This window comes from Podarcis tiliguerta (genome assembly GCF_965153285.1).
Source record: "Podarcis tiliguerta genome assembly, chromosome: 2".
Lineage (NCBI taxonomy): Eukaryota > Metazoa > Chordata > Lepidosauria > Squamata > Lacertidae > Podarcis > Podarcis tiliguerta.
The window spans coordinates 104935684-104960545 of NC_139535.1; the positions used below are offsets into that span (position 1 = coordinate 104935684).

General features: G+C 43.5%; 1 long non-coding RNA gene across 1 annotated transcript in view; it reads left to right on the plus strand.

Moving 5' to 3' along the window:
* The window catches only part of LOC310671728, an 84409-nt gene that overhangs the window by 45498 nt on the left and 14049 nt on the right, over positions 1-24862 (plus strand). The window contains exon 3 of the long non-coding RNA XR_014508118.1: positions 11266-11438. This is a non-coding gene — a long non-coding RNA (uncharacterized lncRNA). The remainder of the gene's footprint in view (positions 1-11265; positions 11439-24862) is intronic.

Sequence of the window (24862 nt, forward strand, 5' to 3'; positions counted from 1 at the left end):
GAATTATATAGCATGAAATTTCCAGGACAGAATCAATTAGATAACATGAAATCTGGAAGAACGTTGAGTCTCAGCAGCGGAAGAGGGTCATGCACAACTAATCAGTTCCTGGATATACATTGGGAAGATCTGACACTATGCTGACCCTGAATTATCTCACAAAGATAAGAGTTTTTAGCTCTTTCTTTTCACATTTTTTAGTGCTTATTTGCAGGAGACTCATAAAGATGTTGTACTGCTCATAAAGATATTGCTCTCCTTTGGGGAAAATAAAAGTGTGGAATACAGGAAAGTGTAGGGCTGAATGAAGGAATTCTTTGTTATATGCACTCCCTTCCCTCGAAGCAAAATAGCACTCCAGAGGTCCCAACACCACCAACTCCAAACTCAGAGAGAATAAAAATCACGGTTAAGTAGTAGTGATAAAAATACCTAAAGAGAACAAGGTTAGCTATTTGGCACAGGCCACAGCTTTGTGGCACTACAGTGCACATGGGAGCATGTTGTATATGGATTCTCTGGCAGATTTTATCGAAACAGCACTGGACACAGTGGCATAGCGTGCGTTGCCAGTTCCCGGGGCTGCATGGAGTGGGGTTAGAGGGAGGTAAATGGGTGGAGTATGCATATGCATTCATCTGCAGCTGCAGAGATAAGAAAAGAAGAGTCATTATGTGGTCTGGAGAGGTCACTTCCTGGGTTTGCACGGAGAAGCCGTTTTCAATGGAGCCCAGCAACAGAAGCACAAAGTTGTATTGAGATGGCACCGGCTGTTGAAATGTTGCGCCCCTAACAATTTTGTGCCTGGGGCAACTGCCCCTGTGCCCCCCTTGCTATGTCACTGACTGGACACCAAATAAATGTGACTCATGTACAAGCATGGAAGTAATTTGAATTCTGACTCCCAATCAGATCTGAGCTCAAACTGATTCTGGAAACTGTACAGCTGCCAGGAAAACATCGGTTAGAGGCGAGGGAGGAATCTGCTTTCAGTATTTTCATTATTTCACAGTTTTAGATTTGAAAACAGTTTCAGATTTGCAAAGTGCTAAAGTGGTGCATATCAAGAGTGAATGAAGTTAGAGTGGAGTTCAGAATGCTAACAATCCATGTGAGCTGTGACAAATTGTTGCTGCAACTCCACTTTGACCTCTGAGTGATGTTCCTCCTAATGCAGAGAATGCCATGGATGAGCCATGTTTTGACATGCAAGCCACAGTAATATTTCACAGCACACTAAAAAAAACCACATCTACTAAACTCAGGTGCAGACCTGCTCTGGGGGTGGGTGTCAAGGAAAAACTGTATTGGTGCACATATTTTTTCTCATGCCTTTGAAGCCAGCAAAATACAAAACATACAGAGCTGATTAGGAAAATGGCAGTTTTGGAAAGACTGTTAAGCTGATCTAAAGTGCAAGTGAGTTCCTCTTGATCCTCTTTATTTAACTTGCACAAGACAAAGCACCAGGACAGAAACCTGCCCAGAAGCCATGCCACCTGATCTATAAGCCCTGCTGACCAATTCCACATTTGCAGGGACTGTATTGACATTGTTGCTCAATGTCAAGGAATTCTTCAAAGGCACAGTGAGAAGCACTCTCTTCAGCCAATATACAGAGGGAGCAGGGGAAATCCTAGCTCATCCATGATGACAGACATATCTGAAATGGATTCTGGGCTCAATGTCAGAGAGCTACATTAGTCAATAATGTGTTCCCTTCTGTTATGGCACTCGAAAAATTCCTACCTAATATAAGTCAAGCTGAAGGGAAACATTTTTGCTTCCATGGAGCAGATTCCCACGCTGGGGCTGATCATGGAAGCTGTGGTCCAAAACAATTGGAGGGCACTAAGTTGGCAAAGGGGACGCGGGTGGCGCTGTGAGTTAAAGCCTCAGCGCCTAGGGCTTGCCGATCGAAAGGTCGGCAGTTCGAATCCCCGCAGTGGGGTGCGCTCCCGTTGTTCGGTCCCAGCGCCTGCCAACCTAGCAGTTCGAAAGCACTCTCGGGTGCAGGTAGATAAATAGGGACTGCTTACTAGCGGGAAGGTAAACGGTGTTTCCATGTGCGGCTCTGGCTCGCCAGAGCAGCGATGTCACGTTGGCCACGTGACCCGGAAGTGTCTTCGGACAGCGCTGGCCCCCGGCCTCTTTGAGTGAGATGGGCGCACAACCCTAGAGTCTGTCAAGACTGGCCCGTACGGGCAGGGGTACCTTTACCTTTAAGTTGGCAAATGTTGCTGTAAAGCCGTAACACTTGGTTCTGTCTTTTGTACTTTAGGCTGGCCAGGTGTGTAGCAGTGCCTGGTCCTTGTAGGAAATAATCTGTGATGAAAGCATAACTCTGGAAAGCAAAATTGCATTCTGCAGAATGAATGGGGAAAGGGGAGGTGGGAGTCTGCTCTTGATATAGCCATTTGGCTGCAATTTTCTGGCTCCCATTCATATGCTGCAGTTAATGGCGTAGTTGATGGATTTGCAGAAAGAATGATGGGCTGCCTGAAGACAAAGGGCTTCAGAGGTCTTCCCTACAATCTATTTTGCCCTTAAGGGATCATGCCATCTTCCATCAAGTGGGGAGGGGGAGACTCAGGTTGTCACTGGATTCAGCAATTGTGTGTGTGTGTGTGTGTGTGTGTGTGTGTGTGTGTGTGTGTGTGTGTAGCAGCAGCTAAGCTTTTGTACTTTCTGGACCTTTAATCTCACCTCACCCTGCCCCACCACTTTCCACCAGTTTATCTCACCCCGTCGCAGAGATTTGAATCGTCAACCTTCTGATCGGCAAGCCCTAGGCTCAGTGGTTCAGAGCACAGCACCACCCACGTCCCATTGACTCCATATATATATATTGATATATTGATATATATATATATATTGATATATATTGACTCCAATATAGTCATCTAAATAAGTGAAAGTAATTTATCAGCTCACAATTATTATAATTATTATTGCTGGACTATCCAGTTAAACATAATTATGAAACACTGAGTTGTGATTGGTAGAGGAAGCTGCCTTATACAGAGTCAGACCATTGGTCCATCTAGAGCAGTACTGTCTACAGCCTCTCTCTAGGATTTCAGACAAGGGCTATTCCTAGCTGTACCTGGAGACCTGGGGTGAGGTAAACTGTCACTTGCCATGCACCCCCCCCCGACGTGTGCCACGCCCCTCGTGGGTGGTGCCATGCCCCCTGGGCAATTCGAATCCCCGCGACGGGGTGAGGTAATCCGGTGGGAAGGTAAACAGCGTTTCTGTGAGCTGCTCTGGTTTTGCCAGAAGCGGCTTAGTCATGCTGGCCACATAACACAGACAAACTGTCTGCGGACAAACGTCGGCTCCCTCGGCCAGTAAAGCGAGATGAGCACTGCAACCCCTGAGTCATTCGCAACTGGACTTAATGGCCAGGGGTCTTTTACCTTTACCTTTTTATTGGAGTCAATACTGAACATTATATGTTTGCATTGTTTTAAACTATAACTCTTTGTGTGAAATTGATGAGGTTAGGGATTTTTATAACCATCGGAGATGATTAATGCAAACACATTTTTCATGTGTTAATTTCATCAAAAACATATGTGTAAAAGAGAGCGGGGATATATTAAACATGTTCCTTTAAGTGATAAAATATACTGGGGGTGGGGGTGGGATACTGTATGTTAACAGAATAATTTGATCACGTTCGCAGTTAAGACCTGACATTTTATTCTGAGCTCTGAATACCAAAATCATTTTGTTATCTTGGCAAGCAATTTCAATGCTGTTCTCTTGTTGATCACGATTGGCTCAGATCATGGCTATAGAGAGACCATAACATAATAACCATTCAGAATTAAGACAGCTGTTTGAACGTCTATAGGCACACAAACTGATACCCCCTACAAATGAGCAAAAATGAATGAAAAAGGTCATTTTGCATTAAAAAAAAGAAATTTAAGCATAATCCCTCTCTCGTGAATCATTTACTAATTTCATGGTGGCATTTCAAATCTGTTTTTGAAAAGGAAAACAAAGAAAATTTGGCAATAAAAATGTTTTAATCTGATAACTGAGTATGTGGCATTCTTTTTAATTTCCACACACACTGTAATTACTGTGCATATGAATAGCGCACAAGATGCAGCTGAATTAATCATTTCTAGAGCATAGTAAATGAAAACATTGACTAGAGTACAAACCATAAATAGTCTAAACACTAATGATACTTGCCTCCAATTTTGTCAGTGGCTCAGAGGTGAATGGATGGAAAGAATTGAGCGGGAGGTTTCGTGAAGAGATACAAACCTCCCCCTGTGGCACTATTCATGTGTTACTCATGCATAGCACATGTCCATGTTGGCAGCAGAGCCAGCATTGGGTTTTTGGTGACAACCATGTGTTGGCTGTGGCTCTCTGCAGAGATATCCAGACATGTCATTGTTGACATGCAGAGGGCTGGGAGGCCAGCTGGCAAGTCCCAGCTGTGCCATTCCCTTCCATCGGCCTGTGCTCCGACGTAAATCAGTGACCCAGACTTCAAAAGCCAGGGCACACTATTAGCAGAGTGTACTGTGCACACAGAATAGGCGTGAGGCTTGTGAAGTCATTCTACAGCTACATATTATTAAACATAAATCAGGACAAAGAAACATGTCGAATCTCTCTCTCATGTCGTCTCAGAGAGAACAGCAAAAGCAAAAACTATGCACAAAATGGATGTTCCCAGCATACTGTGCTGGAATGTAAACAGACATGTGACATGCAACAATCTCATGCCTGTTCCTTAAGGTGGAATAGAAATGTCAACAGTCATCACTTATTTATGTGAATGGGATGCACACAACCAGGGCACACACACAGTTGTTGTCATGAGTCCCATGGAAGGGGTGGTCACCATTTGAGGAGGAATGGGTCAGCTTGGGGAATTGGATCAGGAGGATCTAGGGGAGGAGCCCTGGTTGGTTAGCGGTTCTGGATTCTAAACTCTCAGAGATGTCTGGTTCTGGGGAAGTTTGCATTGGAATAGCAAATGGAGACCCCCCACTTGGGTGACAGCTCAAACATTCTGTTGGAAGGACCCCCTCTGATGGTGCCTTGGGCATGGCCACTCCAGCAGCCCCAACCAAAACAGCATATTCAGCATCCTCCCATCACCAATTCCACTCTGCTCACCCACCCAGGTCTCAGTGATGAAGACCAGGTAGGTCTTTTCATCCATAATCAGATCACGGATGAGGGAGGCCAGCCTGGCATTCAGCAACAGCAGCCACAGACTTAAGGGTGGCTGATAGGACAACCACAATTTGCCAACCCCACACCATACCTCCCCTTGCCTTGAACCACAGCGACTGGGGTTGCCCTTGCTCTTCCCAGGCACACCCTGCACCCCTTTATTTAAAAACAACAAATTTTAAAACACACGAGTAAAAAGCAGTTAAAATCAATTTAAAACATTTTTTAACAGGGCAATAAAAATAGCAACAGAACCCACCCCCAAACAACCCCCCCTAAACAATACTTCAACCCAAGTGTCTGTTCAGTCAACTTAGCTACCGCACTCCAATGTCAGGTACAAAAAGGCCTGCAAGGCAGGGAGCAGGTTTTCCAGGACTCACAGCCAAGATGGTCTATCCTGCTGGCACCATCTCCTGCTGGTGAAACCCTCCAATGTCTGCTTTATGTGAGCAGCAATGCAGGTGGTCTCCACTCCCTTGACTCAGCTTACCTGACCAACAGAGGGTAAATTCATCAGAGAGAAGAGTGACAGTTTAACTTTACCCAATTGCCATTATTTGGCATGTTCAGCTTTGGAAAATGTGCTCACATAGACAAAGAATAATTGGAAGTTTACATGAAATTAGAAAACTAATCATGAATAGATGAGGGAAAGTTCTGGCATATCCCTTTCCAATGTTAAGCCCTTGGCAAAAAAATGCCTGCGCTTGACAGCCATTGAGTGGGAAATATATATTATTTGCTTAAAGATTTATCATTTGATTTTTAGAGCCTGGTGTAGGATTAATGCTTACTCAGAACTTATTCCAAGTGCTTTGGGTCTAGAAATTGAGCTGTAAATCTCAAAGGAAATTTCGAGTACTTTCTCAAGCTGAATGGATCATAAATACTGGGGAGGGGAGAAGCAACCTATTTTCCAGTAATTTCACTTAAAGCTACAATGGACAAAATTGCTAGGAAACTCAACTTCATGGAGTGCTCCTGGCTGCCTTCCACTCACAATTTAAGCAGATAGTACATGTATGCAAAATGGTTCAGACAGAGCTGTATCATGAGTTTTCACTGATACGTTCAGGATTTCAATGCCTCATCTCATTCCTCCATATTCATACAACCTGCCTATGCATAAGAGCAGCAGGGATGGTTTGGAATTGCCCACATTGTGTTTGGTACAGGAGCATCTTTTTGTCTCCAAGACCAAGCTGTGAAAAACCAACTTCCCAGCATGGCAACATAAATTACAGACTGTGGTAGTGACGTCTTGGCCACTTCTTAGGACATCCTCAACATACCTGCTTCCACGTCCCCAAGGCAACCTTTTAAAATATCTTTCTTTGTTTATAAGCTGAAGAAAGGAAGAATCAGCCCACCTGAAGCATGAATGCAAAGGGAAGAAAGAGTAACCGTTGAATCACAATTTGACTTGCTGGTTTGCAGAGCAAGTTGTGAGGCTGGGAACAAACTGTAGCTGAGGGGCTCTGGTATGAGTATATACGGTGGTTCGAATCCCCGTGACGGGGTGAGCTCCCATTGCTCTGTCCCAGCTCCTGCCAACCTAGCAGTTCAAAAACATGCCAGTGCAAGTAGATAAATAGGTACTGCTGTGGCAGGAAGGTAAATGGTGTTTCCATGTGCTCTGGCTTCTGTCACGGTGTTCCATTGCACCAGAAGCAGTTTAGTCATGCTGGTCACATGATCAACTCCCGTCCGGAAACCTATGTCCCCACCGTGGAAGGAGATGTGGATCCAGAATTGGCCTCCACAGTCACTTATGGGCTCACTGTTAAAACTGTGTTCATGGAAGACACTCTTACTCGGCTACAAGAAGAAAAAGGAGAAGATTCAGGAAAGAATATCAGTCAACAGGAGAGCTCCCTGTACAGTTCAGAACCATGGAAAAACAGGATTCCACAATGAAGGACTCTCTCCCTATCTCAGACAGTCTCTCTGGAACATGTGATGAGGATGGGGTGGGTGAAGCTAGCACATGCACGCACACACTATTCCTTCCTTATGAATGCCTGAATGGGACTCATGATTTCTCAAGATGTAGACCAGGGGTCAACAAGGTTTAGCGTCCATGGGCTGGATCACTCCCACGGAGATCATCCGTGGGCCGGACTGGCACAGCGTGATGCCAGAAATCACATCTGCGCATGTCCATGGCACCAGAAATCGCTTCTGCGCATGCCCAGACACTGAAAACCGCACCTGCACAGAAGCGATTTCCGGCATCTGTACATGCGCAGACACGATTTCTGGTATCTGCACATGTCCAGATGCCATTTCTGGTATCTGCACATGTGCAGATGCCATTTCCGGCGCCACTCGGCATGTCCCCTCGGCGGCTTGGTTTGGGGTGGCTCGTGGGCGAGTAAAACGGTCTTCGTGGCCTGCATGTTGTCGACCCCTGATGTAGATGAAGGAATTGCAACAATGGACAGCAAAATAATGCAGGTGCTCCACAAGTGATTATGGGCGCAGGTTCTGTTAGTGGTTGCCTGAGCGCACCGCTTCCAGGTAATCCTCAGAAGGAAGAAAAAAGCTTGGGTATCAGCCCTTTCATGTTGTGGTAAGGGCTGACCCGTTGTTCAAGCAAAGCTCCTTTTATTTCACACCCAAAACTCCATCTTGCATTAAGTAACATTTACAGCAGCAAAACATTACCATTCCCATAATCGCTTTTAAGAGCAAACGTGCGTGGCCCTCTTTCAATATTTCAGTCACTCGGCGAGGACAAAAATAGAATTAGAGTTTGTGATAACACAATTAGTGTCAGGAAGCAGCACGGTAAGTGTAGCAGAGCTGAATCTGTCTCACTTTGAGTCGGGTGTCACCCTCAGATTATAGCATTGCCCTTAAAACAGCAGGTGCTCAAAGAAACGGGTGCTCAAAAACTTGGGGAGCACAAAGGTGTCACTCCCCTCTTTTATGTCAGCTGCGAATATATTGCAGAAATAGTGCTGCTCACACACACATCTTTTTTTTGGGGGGGGGGACATGACACCATTGGCATCAAAATGTCAGCCTGTGCTTTAAATTTACTCTGTGTCACAGTTGTGCTCCCTAAGATCCCAAGGATCCTTAGAGCCCCAGATAAGCTGCTGTTTGGGCTTAGATACCCTTCTAATATCGGAACCCACAAAGTGGTTCATTTCCCATAGTGTTACACTCCCTTTCTTCAGCGCTAATGGATATTTTGCAGTGCAGGGTTCCCTTCCCCCTCCACTGTACTTCTCCCTTTTTCTCACCTGGCTCGCCATTGGGCAGGTGGCACTGTGGTCTAAACCACTGAGCCTCTTGGGCTTGCCGATTAGAAGGTCGGCGGTTCGAATCCCTGTGACGGGGTGAGCTCCCATTGCTCTGTCCCAGCTTCTGCCAAACTAGCGGTTTGGAAGCATGCCAGTGCAAGTAGATAAATAGGTGGAGGGAAGGTAAACAGCGTTTCTGTGCACTCTGGCTTATGTTACGGTGTTCCATTGCACCAGAAGCAGGTTAGTCATATTGGCCACATGACCCGGAAAGTTTTCTGTGGACAAATGGTGGCTCCCTCAGCCTGAAAGCGAGATGAGCACTACAACCCCATAGTCTCTTTTGACTGGACTTAACCGCCCAGGGGTCCTTTACCTTTTTTTTACCTTTACTTACCTAGTCCCATTTCCTTACCCTTCCCTCAACATTGACCTCTCCTTCCAACCCAACTCCTTTCTTTCCTAGTTTCCCTGGTTTATTTACCTTGCCTGGCAGCCTGCTCATGATCTGTAAAACCTTCAAATCCCATCTGTCTTCTCCCTCTCTCTAGGGAGCCCTTTCCATTGTTTTTTGCATCTTGCCTAAGGATGGGCAAATTTGTTAATTTTGGTTTCCCCTTGTTTTTCTCCCCACCCCTAGTTAAGTTCCTACATATGCATTTTTAAAAGTCTTCATGAAAATTCACCAGTTGAGTGAATGTATCTCCTAATACCCACATATTTTTATGTAATCTTCATCCACATTATCCCAAAGCATTTCCTTCCAACACAATGCCTGCTTGCGTCCAACCCCAGGGATGGCAGTAAGCCATAACATCCTGTCCAATTGTTTCACCTTCACAGGCCAGGCCTTGCTCCTTGGAGAGGGGTTACCATGAATGGGTCCACAACTCCTCTTGCACACTTCCTGAGATTATTATTTTTTTAACTGACGGAGGAGGGCAGGGAGGAATGAGTATGAAGAGGGACAAAAACATGCAGCCCAAATACATTCATTCAAGCTTTGCCCACTGGTGTAGATGACAAGTGGTGGGATAGAGATGAATACCCATAGCTGAAAAGAACAGGAATGTATGGAACTGAAGGTGCCAAACCCAGAATAACTGGATCTTAATTCCTCGTCTGCCATATGAGTCCCCTGAAAGCACCCTTTTCTCTGCTTGCGAACTGCTGCTCTGCTTCAAACATCCTTATCTTTCAGGGGGATTTATAACATTTATTGAATTTTAGGTGCGGGATCTTTTAATGTTACCCTGCACTGCTGACGATTACTTGGCAAGATATAGTATTGACTTCTCCACCTATCATCATCTTGTTGAGACGTTAGATCAATGGAAAAGGCACTGTAGCCTAGACAGAGTCAGGATGAAATGCATAGATTGTCTGTGGGATTCTCCCCCCCCCCCCAAGTTTTTTAAATTTTATTTTAAGCATTGAATTCTCTGTCTAAGGATTTGCTTCTTAGAGGTGAAAAACACTCTAGGGACTCTTGGTACACTCTTTAGTGGCAAATATTCAGCCTCTTGCTACTTACCAAAGGAATCCCTTTTTCTGACCCCTTGCCTAGCAAATACCTTTGGGGTTCTTTCAGACATGCCTTTTTTAAAAAAGAAAAAAAGTATGTTGGTGTGAATCCATATCTCATGAAGTTCAGCTGAGAGCCATGGCTCATGAGCAACAGTTAGAGTGCTGGACTAGGAGTGGGGAGACTCAAGTTCAAACCCCCACTAAGCTGTAAAACTCACTAGTGTGAAGCCAGTGTGGTATAGTGGTTAAGAGCGGTAGACTCGTAATCTGGTGAACCGGGTTCGATTCCCCGCTCCTCCACATGCAGCTGATGGGTGACCTTGGGCTAGTCACACTTCTCTGAAGTCTCTCAGCCTCACTCACCTCACAGTGTGTTTGTTGTGGGGGAGGAAGGGAAAGGGGAATGTTAGCCACTTCGAGACTCCTTCGGGTAGTGATAAAGTGGGATATCAAATCCAAACTCCTCCTCCTCCTCCTCCTCCTCCTCTTCTTCTTCTTCTTCTTCTTCACTAGGTGCCAGGGACTGGGTAGAAGAGGAATGGTGGGGACCGCCTCCCCATCGTGACCCTTCCAGGGAGGAGGGAGAGGAAGACAGTATAGATTGAGAACAGGGGTTTGAGGGAGGTCAGAGCTCAGAGGCGGATGAGGGGAAAAGTTGGGAAATAATGGGAGAGGAGGAGGCAGAGCTAGAGCAGCAGCTGGCTGACACGGTATCATTAGAAAGCATCCCAGACCCTCCATCTCCCAGAACCCGGCAAGCCTTAAAAGTAGGAGAGCAAAGACCTCAAAGACAAAGGGCATGTACTGCTGCCGCAGGAGTTCTTATAGTAAAGAACTGGAAGGGAGTCAAAATACCCACAATAAGTTTGGCAAATCAAACTTATTCAATTTGTTGAATTGGCCAAAATGACGGCAGCTATCAGAGGTCAAACAAATCAAAATTTAATAAAGGAATGGAGTTGCATGAATGAATATACGAAAAAACCACTGCTCCGGTACAGAAATTTTGATATGTAAAGGACAAAGTTTGTAAGGGGGAAAGGTTACAAATGCAAGTAAAATCAGAATATTTGTCAAATACAATATAACAACTTAACTGTAAAGATAAGTTATAGAATTAAGGTCAAGCAATGATGGAAGGAAGTCAGATTTTAACTCACATTTCGAGTTATGTCAAACCAATGGTTGTGGGTGGGGGGTGAGGTGGGGGGATGCTTTGTGTTACTAACATGTACATATGTGTAAACCTTTCTTTCTTTCTGTTATTTTGTAGAGATAAAAACTTCAATAATAAGAAAAAGACAAAGAGCATGTAGCAGCACCCATAGAAGTGATGAATGAGGAAGTGGGAGAGACAGGCGGTGGAGATTCACTCAGGACAACGCCATTGCCCAAAAGGCTGGGTTCTATAGCCTCTCTCTGTAAATACTGAATAGAAAAAGCACAGTAAGAAATCTTCCCTTGTCCTTATACTTTCCTAGGCAACAGCCGTGAGTCTCTGACAGCATCCCGAAATGGAATCCTGTGGCACTGATCCAACCTCCATTGTACAGCACTCCCTACTGTTGCATCTCTATTTTGCAGGAAAAAGTCGAACACATGCCATGTTTGTGCAGTTGAAGTGGATTATACAGGAAAAATGCCCTTCTCTTCTTCCATCCTGCCCTGCACCCTCGTTTTCATGGGTCATCAGCTGTGATTTTCTCTCTCTTTGTTGCTAGACTATGTTATGACATGCACATTGTGTGGGAGCATGTCCCAAGAACCAATGTGCAACTCCCTGCTTGTCATGGCTTCAGACATGCAGAGTCCCACCTCGACTCTCGTTCTTTTAAATGGCTCTTTTAATGGGCTCTTCTCATTCTTTGTTTCAGAGCTGGGAAGCCCAGCTCATCAACATGTCTTCGTTTTAATTGCACCTTATGCAACAGGAGACAGAAGCAACCTCTGTAGGGCTGGCACCAGCCTTTAAGGGCCTTCATTATGGCTTGGCTGATGGATCCCCTGCCACTGAGGGGCTGTTTCTGCTGGTCTGTCCCTCTCCTAGTGTGTGTGTGTGTGTGTGCTTGTTTCACAGCTTCTCTGCCACTTCCCTTTAGCACCTGTGCCAAGGAGGGTCTTCCAGACCCTCCAAGTGTCCCTATTTTCCAGGGACAGTCGTGAATTTATCAAAGCTGTCCGGGTTTCTAATTTGATCCCAGAATGTCCCATTTTCCTTAAAGGTAAAGGTAAAGGGACCCCTGACCATTAGGTCCAGTCATGGCCAACTCTGGGGTTGCGGTGCTCATCTCGCTTTATTGGCCGAGGGAGCCGGCGTACAGCTTCCGGGTCATGTGGCCAACATGACTAAGCCGCTTCTGGCGAACCAGAGCAGCGCACGGAAATGGTGTTTACCTTTCTGCCAGAGTGGTACCTATTTATCTACTTGCACTTTGATGTGCTTTTAAACTGCTAGGTTGGCAGGAGCAGGGACCGAGGAACGGGAGCTCACCCCGTCGCGGGGATTCAAACCGCCAACCTTCTGATTGGCAAGTCCTAGGCTCTGTGGTTTAACCCACAGCGCCACACTTTTAGAAGGCATCTGAAGGCAGACCTGTACAGCGGTACCTCAGGTTATAGATGCTTCAGGTTACAGACACTTCAGGTTACAGACTCCGCTAACCCAGAAATAGTACCTTGGGTTAAGAACTTTGCTTCAGGATGAGAACAGAAATCACACGGTGGCAGCGCAGTGGCAGTGGAAGGCCCCATTAGCTAAAGTGGTGCTTCAGGTTAAGAACAGTTTCAGGTTAAGAACGGACCTCCAGAACGAATTAAGTACTTAACCCGAGGTAACACTGTATAGGGAAGTTTTTTTATATCTTTAGTGTTTTATTATGTTTTGATATATGTTGGAAGCTGCTCAGAGTAACTGGTGCAACATAGTTAGATGGGCAGGGTATAAATAAGATGGTGATTATGATGATGATTGAATAGGATGTCCCTCTTTTCACTGGATAAATGTTGGAGGGTATGGTCTTCTTCTCAGCGCCTGGCGTTCTGAATGAGGTAGCCAGGTGACAGAAGCCTGTGGCACACCACAACAGTTTGCTGCCACAGCTAGAAAGCCTTTCTCTAAGCACTGCAACAAACTGTGGCAGGTTCATGGGCTCATGCTGGACTCTGAGACTCAGGACCCCCCTTGATCTTTTTCCAGATCCAGGTTATTTATGTATGCCACTACTGCTTCCTGTGTTTCGTTAGCCCAAAAACAGAAAGCAAGTCAGGTCCCAACTAAAGAAGAATGACAACTTCAGCCGATGGAATATGTGCAGGTTGAGGACTTAACATATAGAATAAGAAAACAAGAAGAACATACATTTAAAGAAGGTTGAAAAATGTTTGTTGATTATATGGGGGGAATTATGTACACTTGAAAACATTGGCAGTATTAACCTAAATCCAACAGTATAAATATGTTTTGATGGATGTAATAATAGAATACTAAATGGTTTAAGGTAAAGGTAAAGGGACCCCTGACCGTTAGGTCCAGTTGTGACCGACTCTGGGGTTGCGGCGCTCATCTCGCTTTATTGGCCGAGGGAGCCGACGTACAACTTCCGGGTCATGTGGCCAGCATGACTAAGGCCGTTTACCTTCCCCCTGGAGCGGTACCTATTTATGTACTTGCACTTTGACGTGCTTTTGAACTGCTAGGTTGTCAGGAGCAGGGACCGAGCAACAGGGGCTCACCCCATCGCAGGGATTTTAACCGCCGACCTTCTGATCAGCAAATCCTAGATTCTGTGGTTTAACCCACAGCGCCACCCGCGTCCCATACTAAATGGTTTAGTTTATGTAAAATATGCAGAGATTTATTTTATGCAAAATGAACCAAGGAAAGAGAAGAATGGAAGTCATTGATACTTTAAGGGTCTTTAAATGAATATTCTAAAATGTAAAACAGAAAACTTAATAAAAATTATAGGGGGGAAATCTTTTCTCAGAGCCAAGGCAAGGCGGGGCAGTGGTTGCAGATGCCTAGCTGGCTTACACAAATGGGAACCAGACCTAGGAGCAAATGTATGGGTGGCAGTTCAGACTGGCGAGTGACCCTATTGGCTCCTGTGACCTTCAGCCAGTGTCCAACCTTTCTGACTGCTGGTGCTGGTCTTGCAACTTGCCTTGATTTATTCATATTCTTATCAAATGGCAAATACGATCCCCGAGACTGCTTCCCCTACAGCAGAGCTACTCTTATCCTCGACATCTTGACTATATATCATACAGCGTTACTTTTTTGCAAAGGTCAAAATTCAATTGGAGAATGCTTTGTCTGGATCAGCCTTTAGGTATGGGAGACATTAAAGCGTCGAGTTTAACATAAAAACACATTGCCTTGCATTAGGACGCATGTAAGCTTCAAAGGCTTGAGGAACTATCTTCAAAGGACTCAAGGCTTTGGCTTTTAAAATATTCCTTTTAATCCCATCGCATCCCTCCAAATCTCCCGCCCTCAACCTGGTGCACTGCAGAAACATTTAATTATCACAAGGCATCTGCTGCGAGATTGGTGACTGCAGAGCCTCAACTGTCTCCTAGCTAACAACATCTTCTGCTGACAACAGAAACAAATCTGAATATAAGCCAGTGTTATCGATCAAGGAGTAAGGCCACATTCATACCTTTCAAGCAGCATCATACGACTTTAAACAGCCATAGCTTTCCCCAAAGAATTTTGGGAGTTATAATTTGTTCAGGGGGTTGAGAGTTCTCAGGAGATGTTTTTAAGCAAAGGTTGGATGGCCCCCTGCCATGGTTACTTTAGTTGAGATTCCTACATTGCAGGCAGTTGCTAGGGTTACCATATTTCAAGAGGTAAAAATATGGACACACAAAGTTGTTGAGCTTCCCTCCCCTACGATCGCCCAATAAATAAGTAGTTAAGTTTTTTTTTGGGGGGGGGCAAATACCCGCTCACCCACCAGCCATCAGCTACCGACTGTGCCAGCACACACACACACTAAACTAAAATAAGTCCCCATACCTGGACAATTGCTATGCATTGTAGAATTCCCCCTGGATTGGCATGTAGGCCCACCAAAAGAGGACATGTCCTGGATTTCCCAGACGTATGGCAATCCTAGGTTGGACTAACCCTCAGCACCCCTTCTAACTCTACAATTCTCTGATTCAATGATTATATGAGGTACAATTCCCAGAGTTCCTTGGAAGCCAGAGGGATTGATTATTAAGCCACTCTGAGAACTATATTTCTATGAGGGGAATAGGGACCTTAAAAAAATCTGGTTTTCAAGAATAAGTAAATACATAAGCAGAGGAAGAGAACATGATAATACAATTGCATCCCATTATTATGCTCAGCAAAGAAACGCACACCAATGACAGTGGTACCTCGGGTTACAAACTTAATTCATTCCGGAGGTCCGTTCTTAACCCAAAACCGTTCTTAACCTGAGGCACGCTTTCGCTAATGGGGCCTCCTGCTGCTGCTGCACTGCCACTGCACGATTTCTGTTCTTATCCTGAGGTAAAGTTCTTAACCTGAGGTACTACTTCCGGGTTAGCAGAGTTTGTAACCTGAAGTGTTTGTAATCCATAGCATTTCTAACCCGAGGTACCACTGTAATTGAAAGAAAACTAAATGTCTCTCTTCCCTCCTTGGAACAGATGCCTTTAAAAAACTCTCAGACCCGTTAACAAACTACAGCTCCCAGAATTCTTGGGGGGACTGTTTAAAGTGGTATTATGGTGCTTTAAATGTATGGTGTGAATGCGGTCATAGTCCAATGGCTGTTTGGAATCACAGTGGCACTTTCCTATTGGCTCCCTCTGCAACCTCTCCCTGTGTAGATCCCACTAAAGGTAAAAGGTAAAGGTACTCCTGCCCGTACGGGCCAGTCTTGACAGACTCTAGGGTTGTGTGCCCATCTCACTCAAGAGGCCGGGGGCCAGCGCTGTCTGCAGACACTTCCGGGTCACGTGGCCAGCGTGACAAGCTGCATCTGGCGAGCCAGCGCAGCACACAGAAACGCTGTTTACCTTCCCGCTGGTAAGCGGTCCCTATTTATCTACTTGCACCCAGAGGTGCTTTCGAACTGCTAGGTTGGCAGGCGCTGGGACCGAACGACGGGAGCGCACCCCGCTGCGGGGATTCGAACCGCCGACCTTTCGATCGGCAAGCCCTAGGCGCGGAGGCTTTTACCCACAGCGCCACCCGCGTCCCCAGATCCCACCAAGGCTTAGGTTAATCAAAATATTTAAGGTCAACAATTTTCTGTGCTGGTGAAACCATAATTATACAACAGCAATGCCACGGTTGCCCACAAAGAGATAAATGCACAGGTAATTTGTTTAGCACATGATCAATGTCATATTCCTTGGGAGTCCCGAGAGAAATTTAAGACAATTCTTGCGGATTTTGTAATCAGCCAGCCCAACCATGCATCCAATCCACCAGGGGTTTGGATTATTTGGTTTGCCAGAAGCTTTTGTCCTGAATCAACAAGACAACCACAGCAAATGACAAAGTTGTGACCTGCAGTTAAAGAGAACAATGCTTTGCCACCGCAATACAAATATAACATATAATACTGGATATACTAGAACTGATTTCTCATCCTTTTGCTAATTAACCATGCATAAATGCAATTTCAATTCTCCCTTGAGATGGAGGTAAGACCTCAGAAATATTATTCAGCTCCCCAACCCAGCCAAACAAGTTTCAACTCCGTCTTTCCGACTAAGTTTGACTGGTGGAAAGTGGGCAGTACTGAGAAGCTGGCAATAGCATCACTGCTGCATATTGGGGTGGGAAGAGGGAGAGATTTTTTTATATATAATTTTAAAAGTTAACTATGGAAAGGTCCTAACTCTTACATATGGTGTAACAGGTAGACAAAAGATAAGTCCCTGGTGAATTTCTAGTGGACCACTTTGAACCTAGTTGCTGGGATTCTTGGAAAGAATGTTGGTAGACCTCATTCTGAGACAGCTTGTCTCTTAGTTCTTAAGCAAGAATGCTTATTCAGGGTTGCTCAGTACAGAGTAGTAGTCTTTTAAAAGTTAAGAGATCCCAAGTATGTACAATTATAGCTGGCCTGTGCTGTGATCCTGAGTATGCCCTCCTACTTCCCAAGTTTAAAATGTAGCATTGAACCATAGCTTTTTGTTGGTCTTTAGAAAGCTGATCATACAAGACTCAGGTTGGCTCACTCCTGCCGTGCTGATCAAGATTCATCTTTCGGTTGTTTAATATCACACTTCAGGTGCCATGTTTTGATACACTTAATTAAGCAAATGGCACACTTTGCTAATTAAGTACGCCTTGATTGAGCCGTAGGTATGTTGTGCTTACAGCTTCATTCGCTTTTCCGACTTGCTTGCACACCTTTTCTGATCTAGTCAAAGGTAACAAAGTAAACAAGAGCAGTGGTTCAACTGGAGATGTGTCTACTGAATGCCGCTGTGAGTTTTACTGAGTCGCAAAGAGTTGATAAAATTGCACACGCTTTTACTGGTTGCTCCATTTATCCTTTGCTAATTGGGGTGCATAATTTAGCAAAGAGGTTTACACACTCCGCTAATGGTGCGTCGTACAGATTTTGTTTGATACATTATGCTAAAGAGGGAGGTTTACTACCTGCTGAGCATTTAGATGCATGGTAGACAACACAATTCTATAGTTATCATCTGAGTCAATAAGAGCTGATAGCTGTGCAAGCCATTGCAATGGCAAGCTCATTATCCTTCCATTAGTGGTGCATTGACGAAAGTAAACCAAAGCAGTTACTTGACCGTAGGATGCTTCCAAGGGGGAAAAAGAAGCAGAAGCAGAAATAGGAGGCGATAATGTTGGAAAGATGCCCTGTCCAAGCACTCATTAGATATTATTCAGAGCAGCCTACCAGTTCCGGTAGCTCACTCTCTGTTGTCTCCTCTGATGACTAGCGATTTTGCAGGTCATTAAGCATATGATATTATGCACACTTACCTAGACTAAGTCCAAATAGGTATTCATGAAAGAACCAGATCTTATGAGTAGACATGCACACAAACTCTAAACACTTCGCGACGCAAATTATTGGGTGAATTGCACAGAAAGAAATGCCACTCAAAGGCTGCATACCCAATTAAACTGCACCACCTGATTCATATAATGCACCCCCAATTTAATGCATTTAGCCTCAAGCAGCTATTGAAAGCCACTTCAATTTCTCTAAAGCTTGCTAGTACAGAAGGGGGGAAAAATACAGTAATCTAAACTAGACATTGCAGTAATCTAGGGCTTTCCAACAGGTCATTCGGAACCTACTGGTCGATCGTGGGGCGCCCCTGGTTGAACCTGGTTGATTGTGTAATCCTAAGCGATCGCAGGTAGATCACTTCCAGGTTTTCTTATAGTGGGAGTAGATCGTAGTCCTTTGGGAGTTGGACATGCCTGCAGTAATCTAACCTAGAGGTTACCAGAGCACCACATACGTCAGAAATTAGGATATCTCTGTCCAGGTAGGAGTATGGCTGGGCCACCAGCCAAAGTTGATGGATCTGCACCACCAAGGCCACTTACCCATCAAGTGACAGCAATGGATCCAAGCTACGTACCTACTCCTTTAGAGAGAGCATAAACCCATCAAGAGTAGGAAATTTCTCATCCACCCAGGCAACCACCCACTAACAGTGCCTCAGTCTTATCTGGATTGAGCTTCAGTTTATTGGGTCTCATCCCATCCATTACTGAAGCAATCCAGCACACCCACAATCCTGCAAGTGTAAAGGAGAAGTAGAGCTGGGCATATTGCTGACAACCTATTCCAAATCTGCGGCTGACCAGCATTGACATTATTACTCTGGTGCTCCAGATGGGAAGCTGAACCTGAGGCGGCACCTAAGGGCACCTGGAGATGTCACAGCAGAGGTGAAATCTGAACCCAGCTCTTCCTGATGCATACCGTATTTTTTGCTCCATAAGACACACTTTTTTCCTCCCAAAAAGTAAGGGGAAATGTTTGTGTGTCTTATGGAGTGAATGTGTGGTCGATCGCTGGCTCCCTTTCTGGCCCCGGCCCCTTGCCCAGGCCTCCATTGTTGTATGTTCTGCAGACGGAGGATGTTTGTTTCCCCAGCGAAATGTGACTGGCTGATTAGATTATCTGTCTGGAAACTGTAGAAATGGCTCCCTTTCCTTTCCTAAAGAAGCTGCAGAACTGTAAGTTAAACCCCATAAAAACAGTATTTTTTCCCTTTGCAAAGTAAGCTCAACAACTTTGAGCTGATCCTCAAAAAAGGGGCTTTTCCCCTTTGCAATAGTAGCTGCACAACTTTGAGCTGATCCCCCCCAAAAACGGGGCTTTCCCCCTTTCCTCCTCTAAAAACTAGGTGTGTCTTATGGTCAGGTGCAGCTTATGGAGCAAAAATACAGTAGCTCTATCAATTAGCCTCCAGTCTAAATTTGTACAATTCCATGAACATCAGTGAGGCTGTTACATACAGTTCCTAGAATGCCTATGCTCGTCCCATTCCACCAGTGCATGGTTGAAGTCCTTAACTTAATTTTACCATCAGGAAATGAACTGCTTTTTCACTTCGTTCATTTGAAAGCCCTATTTTTAAGCTTTCTGTCGACGACTCTCAAAAGGCACATTGGTCTTAATAATTCACATGCGAAGCTGTAAACTAATGGGCCCCTAATCTGGAAAAAGCCACTTCGAAAAGGCCAACTGGTTAACTATTTCTAGGAATCTCTCCTTCCACTCGATCCATCATGAAGTTCAGGAATACACAGAGCACTGGTGCATCCCCTGGTTCCTCGTGGCATTGGAAACATTAATAATACAAAACACAATGGCACTCCATAATGACTGTGTCTGAACTTTAATGATGCGTCCTGTCAATCTCAGTCTCGGGGACATTAATAAGTCTGTCTGTTACATGGCATTCATCACCAGAGTGGGCTCGTCGCAGAGAATAACAGGTAGCTGTTTTTCAATCGGGTAACTCATCGCAAATGTTCCTCTCCATTATTGCTTGACATTTAAAGAGAACAGGGTGAAAGTGTTGGCTTTCAGCAATATGTCCCAAACATAATCTCAAGTTTGTCATGCAAAGATCTCAGGATCCTATTCCAAAGGAGCCCGGATTTTATCTCTCAAACCTATGCATCCAACACAGGGGCAAGAAACCTATGACCCTCCAGATATTGTTGACCTCATGGCTCAAACACCATGTGTTTCCCTCCCTCCAACAACCCCATCCTCTAAACATTAGGAAGAACTTCCTGACAGTAAGAGCTGTTCGACAGTGGAATTTGCTGCCAAGGAGTGTGGTGGAGTCTCCTTCTTTGGAGGTCTTTAAGCAGAGGCTTGACAACCATATGTCAGGAGTGCTCTGATGGTGTTTCCTGCTTGGCAGGGGGTTGCACTCGATGGCCCTTGTGGTCTCTTCCAACTCTATGATTCTATGATTCTACTTTGTATAACATCTTGCCTGATGAAGAGTTATGGAGATCTCAAAGGCTTGCCATAGCTTTGAGACATTTTGGTTCGTCCTGATGATGCTATTTTTTTTTTTTTTTTTTTTTAAGTAATTTTTATTTTTCCACATAAAAAACAAACATAACAATAACATAAACAAAAACAATAACAAACATATAAAATGGACCTCCCCATACCACCCCTTTTCTGCATCCTTATTTCAGATTTTTCAGCAACTTTTTAGTCAAACAATGTATACCTTTTTTTCCATCAATTAAATTTTCTTTAACTTAGTATTAACAGCTGTAGCTCTTTACCTCTTATTGCCCTGAACCTTAGTTTTCATCCAAATTACAACGATTTTTAAGATATTCTTTAAATTTACTCCAATCTTCTTCCACCGCCTCCTTCCCCCGGTCTCGAATTCTGCCAGTCATCTCCGCCAATCCCATATAATCGATCACCTTCGACTGCCATTCTTCCAGCGTGGGTAGTTCTTGCGTTTTCCAATACTTTGCTAGGAGAATTCTTGCTGCTGTTGTGGCGTACATAAAAAATGTCTTGTCCTTCCTTGACACCATTTGGCCCACCATGCCCAAGAGAAAAGCTTCTGGTTTCTTGAAAAAGGTTCTCTTGAGAACTTTCTTAATTTCATTATAGATCATTTCCCAGAATGCCTTAATCTTCGGGCAGGTCCACCAAAGGTGAAAGAAGGTTCCCTCAGTTTCATTACATTTCCAGCATTTGTTACTGGGCAAATGATAGATCTTCGCTAACTTAGCAGGAGTCATGTACCACCTGTAGATCATTTTCATAATGTTTTCTCTTAAGGCATTACATGCCGTAAATTTAACACCAGTGGTGCACAACTGCTCCCAGTCAGCAAGCTCAATATCATGTCCAATATCTTGTGCCCATTTAATCATACTAGACTTCACCATTTCATCTTGAGTATTCCACTTCAGCAACAAATTATACATCCTTGATAGGTTTTTAGTATTGGGTTCTAACAATTCTGTTTCTAGTTTGGATCTCTCCATCTGGAAGCCTATCTTTCTGTCCTGTTTAAATGCTTCATTTATTTGTCTATAATGTAGCCAATCTCTCACCTTGTCTTTCAACTCCTCAAAACTTTTCAGTTTCAGTTGTTCACCATCCTGTACTATAATTTCAGAATATTTAGGCCAATGTGGCCCCATATTCAATTTTTTCACCTCTTTGGCTTCCATAGGTGACAACCACCTGGGGGTTTTACTTTCAAGTAAATCTTTATATCGAATCCAAACATTGTACAAAGCTTTCCTGACAACATGATTTTTGAAACCTTTATGAGATTTTACCTTATCATACCATAGATATGCATGCCAACCAAATCTATTATCAAATCCTTCAAGATCCAAGATGTCTGCATTCTCGAGGCGCAGCCATTCTTTCAACCAGCAGAATGCTGCTGATTCATAGTACAGTTTTAAGTCTGGCAGGGCAAAGCCTCCTCTATCTTTAGCATCTGTTAAAATCTTAAATTTTATTCTAGGCTTTTTGCCCTGCCAGACAAACTTGGATATGTCTTTCTGCCACCTCTTGAAACAATCCATCTTGTCTATTATTTGTAAAGTCTGAAACAAAAATAACATTCTAGGCAATACATTCATTTTGATAACGGCGATTCTTCCTAACAGAGAAAGTTTCAATCCTGACCATGTGTCTAGATCTTTCTTAACTTCTGACCAACATTTATCATAGTTGTCTTTAAATAGATTCACGTTTTTCGATGTCAGATTTACCCCCAAATATTTAACTTTTTTTGCTAACCCCAAACCAGTTTCTTTTTGGAATGCCTCTTTTTCCTCATTTGTTAGATTTTTCTCCATCACTTTAGTTTTTTGTTTATTCAATTTAAATCCTGCAACTTGACCAAATATTTCTATCAGTTCTAAAACTCTTTTTGTACTAGTGTTCGGCTGCTGTAATGTTAAGACTAAGTCATCTGCAAATGCTCTTAACTTATACTCTTTCGCTCCGAACTGAATTCCTTTTACCAACTGGTCCTTTCTAATCATGTTTAACAATATCTCCAAGACTGAAATAAAAAGTAAGGGAGAAATGGGGCATCCTTGTCGTGTTCCTTTCTCTATAGCTATCTCTTCAGTTACCACATTATTCACAATTAGTTTTGCCTTCTGTTTAGAATATATTGCACTTATACCATTTTCAAAACCTTGGCCTACCCCCATCCCCTGGAGATTCTTTTTCATAAAGCTCCAACAAATGTTGTCAAAGGCTTTCTCCGCGTCCACAAAAATCAATACTGCTTTTCTATTAATGTTTGTTTCCAATAACTCCACAATGTCAATTATATTCCTTACATTGTCCGACATGTGTCTTCCCGGGAGAAAGCCAGCTTGATCTTTATGAATCTCACCTATCAACACTTTCTTAAGTCTTTTTGCTAAAATGTCTGCAAATATTTTGTAATCCACATTTAAAAGTGAGATCGGGCGGTAGTTTTTAACCTGGTTCTTTTCAGTCTCAGTTTTTGGTATAAGTGATATAAAAGCCTCTCTCCACGATTCAGGTGCCCCCTTCCCTTCCAGTATCTCATTGCATACTTCTTTCAATGGTTGTACTAGACAGTCTTTCAAAACCTTGTAATATTTAGCCGTCAGGCCATCTGGTCCTGGAGATTTTCCCAATTGTGTCTTTTGAATGGCTTCCTCTATTTCTTGTTCTGTTATTTTTTGATTCAAAATCAGCCTGTTCTGTTCCGAGATTTTTGGTAGTCCATAATTTTCCAAAAATTCATCTATCTCTTGTTCCTTCACAGGCCCTTGTGAATATAATTTCCTGAAATAACTTTGAAAACAGTTACTTATCTCATTCGGCTTACATATACTCCTTCCATCCTCCTCCAGACAAGTAACAGTGTTCAGTTTCTGTCTTTTTTTCAATTGCCATGCAAGAAGCTTCCCACATTTATCTGCTGATTCAAATGTCCTCTGTCTCATTTGTTTAATTTTCCATTCTATCTCTTGGTTTGTAAGTTCCATATACTGCATCTGATAATATTTTATTTCTCTCAATATTTCATGAGACTTTGGATTGGACCTCAATTTCTTTTCTCCTTCCTTCATCTTTTCCAGAATTCTACTTTTCCTTTCATTTTGTTTTTTCTTCTTAATTGAATTCTGTTGTATCAGGAAGCCTCGCATCACGGCTTTACTTGCGTCCCAAATTATTCTTTTTTCAACTTTTGTTCTTAAGTTAATCTCAAAATAATCTTTCAATGTCCTTAGGGCCTTTTCACAAATTTGTTCATCTCTAAATAGGAAGTCATTCATTCTCCACCTAAAGGATCCAGTTGTTGTCAATTTCATTTCCATCTTCACTGCGTTATGGTCGGAGCAGGTTTTTGGGCAGATTTCCACTTTTTTTATCTTTGCAGCCATCACACTAGATACCCAGATTTGGTCGATTCTTGTCCATGTCATTTTAGATTCCGAGAAAAAAGTTCCCTCTCTTTCGAGAGGGTTTCTAGTCCTCCAAATATCTATTAGGTCCATATTTTCTGTCATCTCAAAAAAGATCTTTGGTAATCTACCTTCTTTAGAGATCATTTGTCTTTGTGCTTTATCCATATTTGTAGAGACCACTCCATTCATGTCCCCCATCATTATTATTTTGCAGTCGAGATAGTCCATCAAAGTCCCATGCAACTTCTTAAAAAATTCTGCCTTCCCGTCATTTGGCGCGTATACTCCAACAACCAAATACTTTTCTCCTTGAATCTGTACTTCAATTGCCAAATATCTTCCTTCTTCATCTTTAAATTTGATTTTTGGATCCAATTTTTCTTTTGCATAAATCACAACTCCTCTCTTTTTGACTTTGTCAGAAGATATAAATTCTTGTCCTAATCTTTTATTCACGAGCAATTTTCTATGTGTCCTGATTATATGAGTTTCCTGTAGACATATCAAATCCAATTGCTCTTTTTTCAAGATATGAAAAACTTGACGTCTTTTTCGGGGATGGTTCAAACCATTACAATTCCAACTAAGAAGTTGCAGTGACATCTTGATTATTAAGCGTTTGTCCCTCCGACTGCCCCAAGTTTGTCTTCTTCTTCAGTTGTTGATTGTGGTAGGCCGTATGATAAGTTTGCTATATCCACTGGTTCTCCCCCTTCTGCTGTTAGTCCTTGTGCCGTTCCTTTCTGCAGGTCCTCCAAATTTCTCTCCAAGAAATCTTCTTTCTCCTGTACTGTTCTTATTCTCACCTTCTTCCCTTTATAGTTAAAGGACAATCCCTGTGGGAACTCCCACCTGAAAGGTATGTAATTTTTCCTCAGCAAATTGGCAAGATCTCTATAAAAGGTTCTCACTTCCAAGATGTATCTAG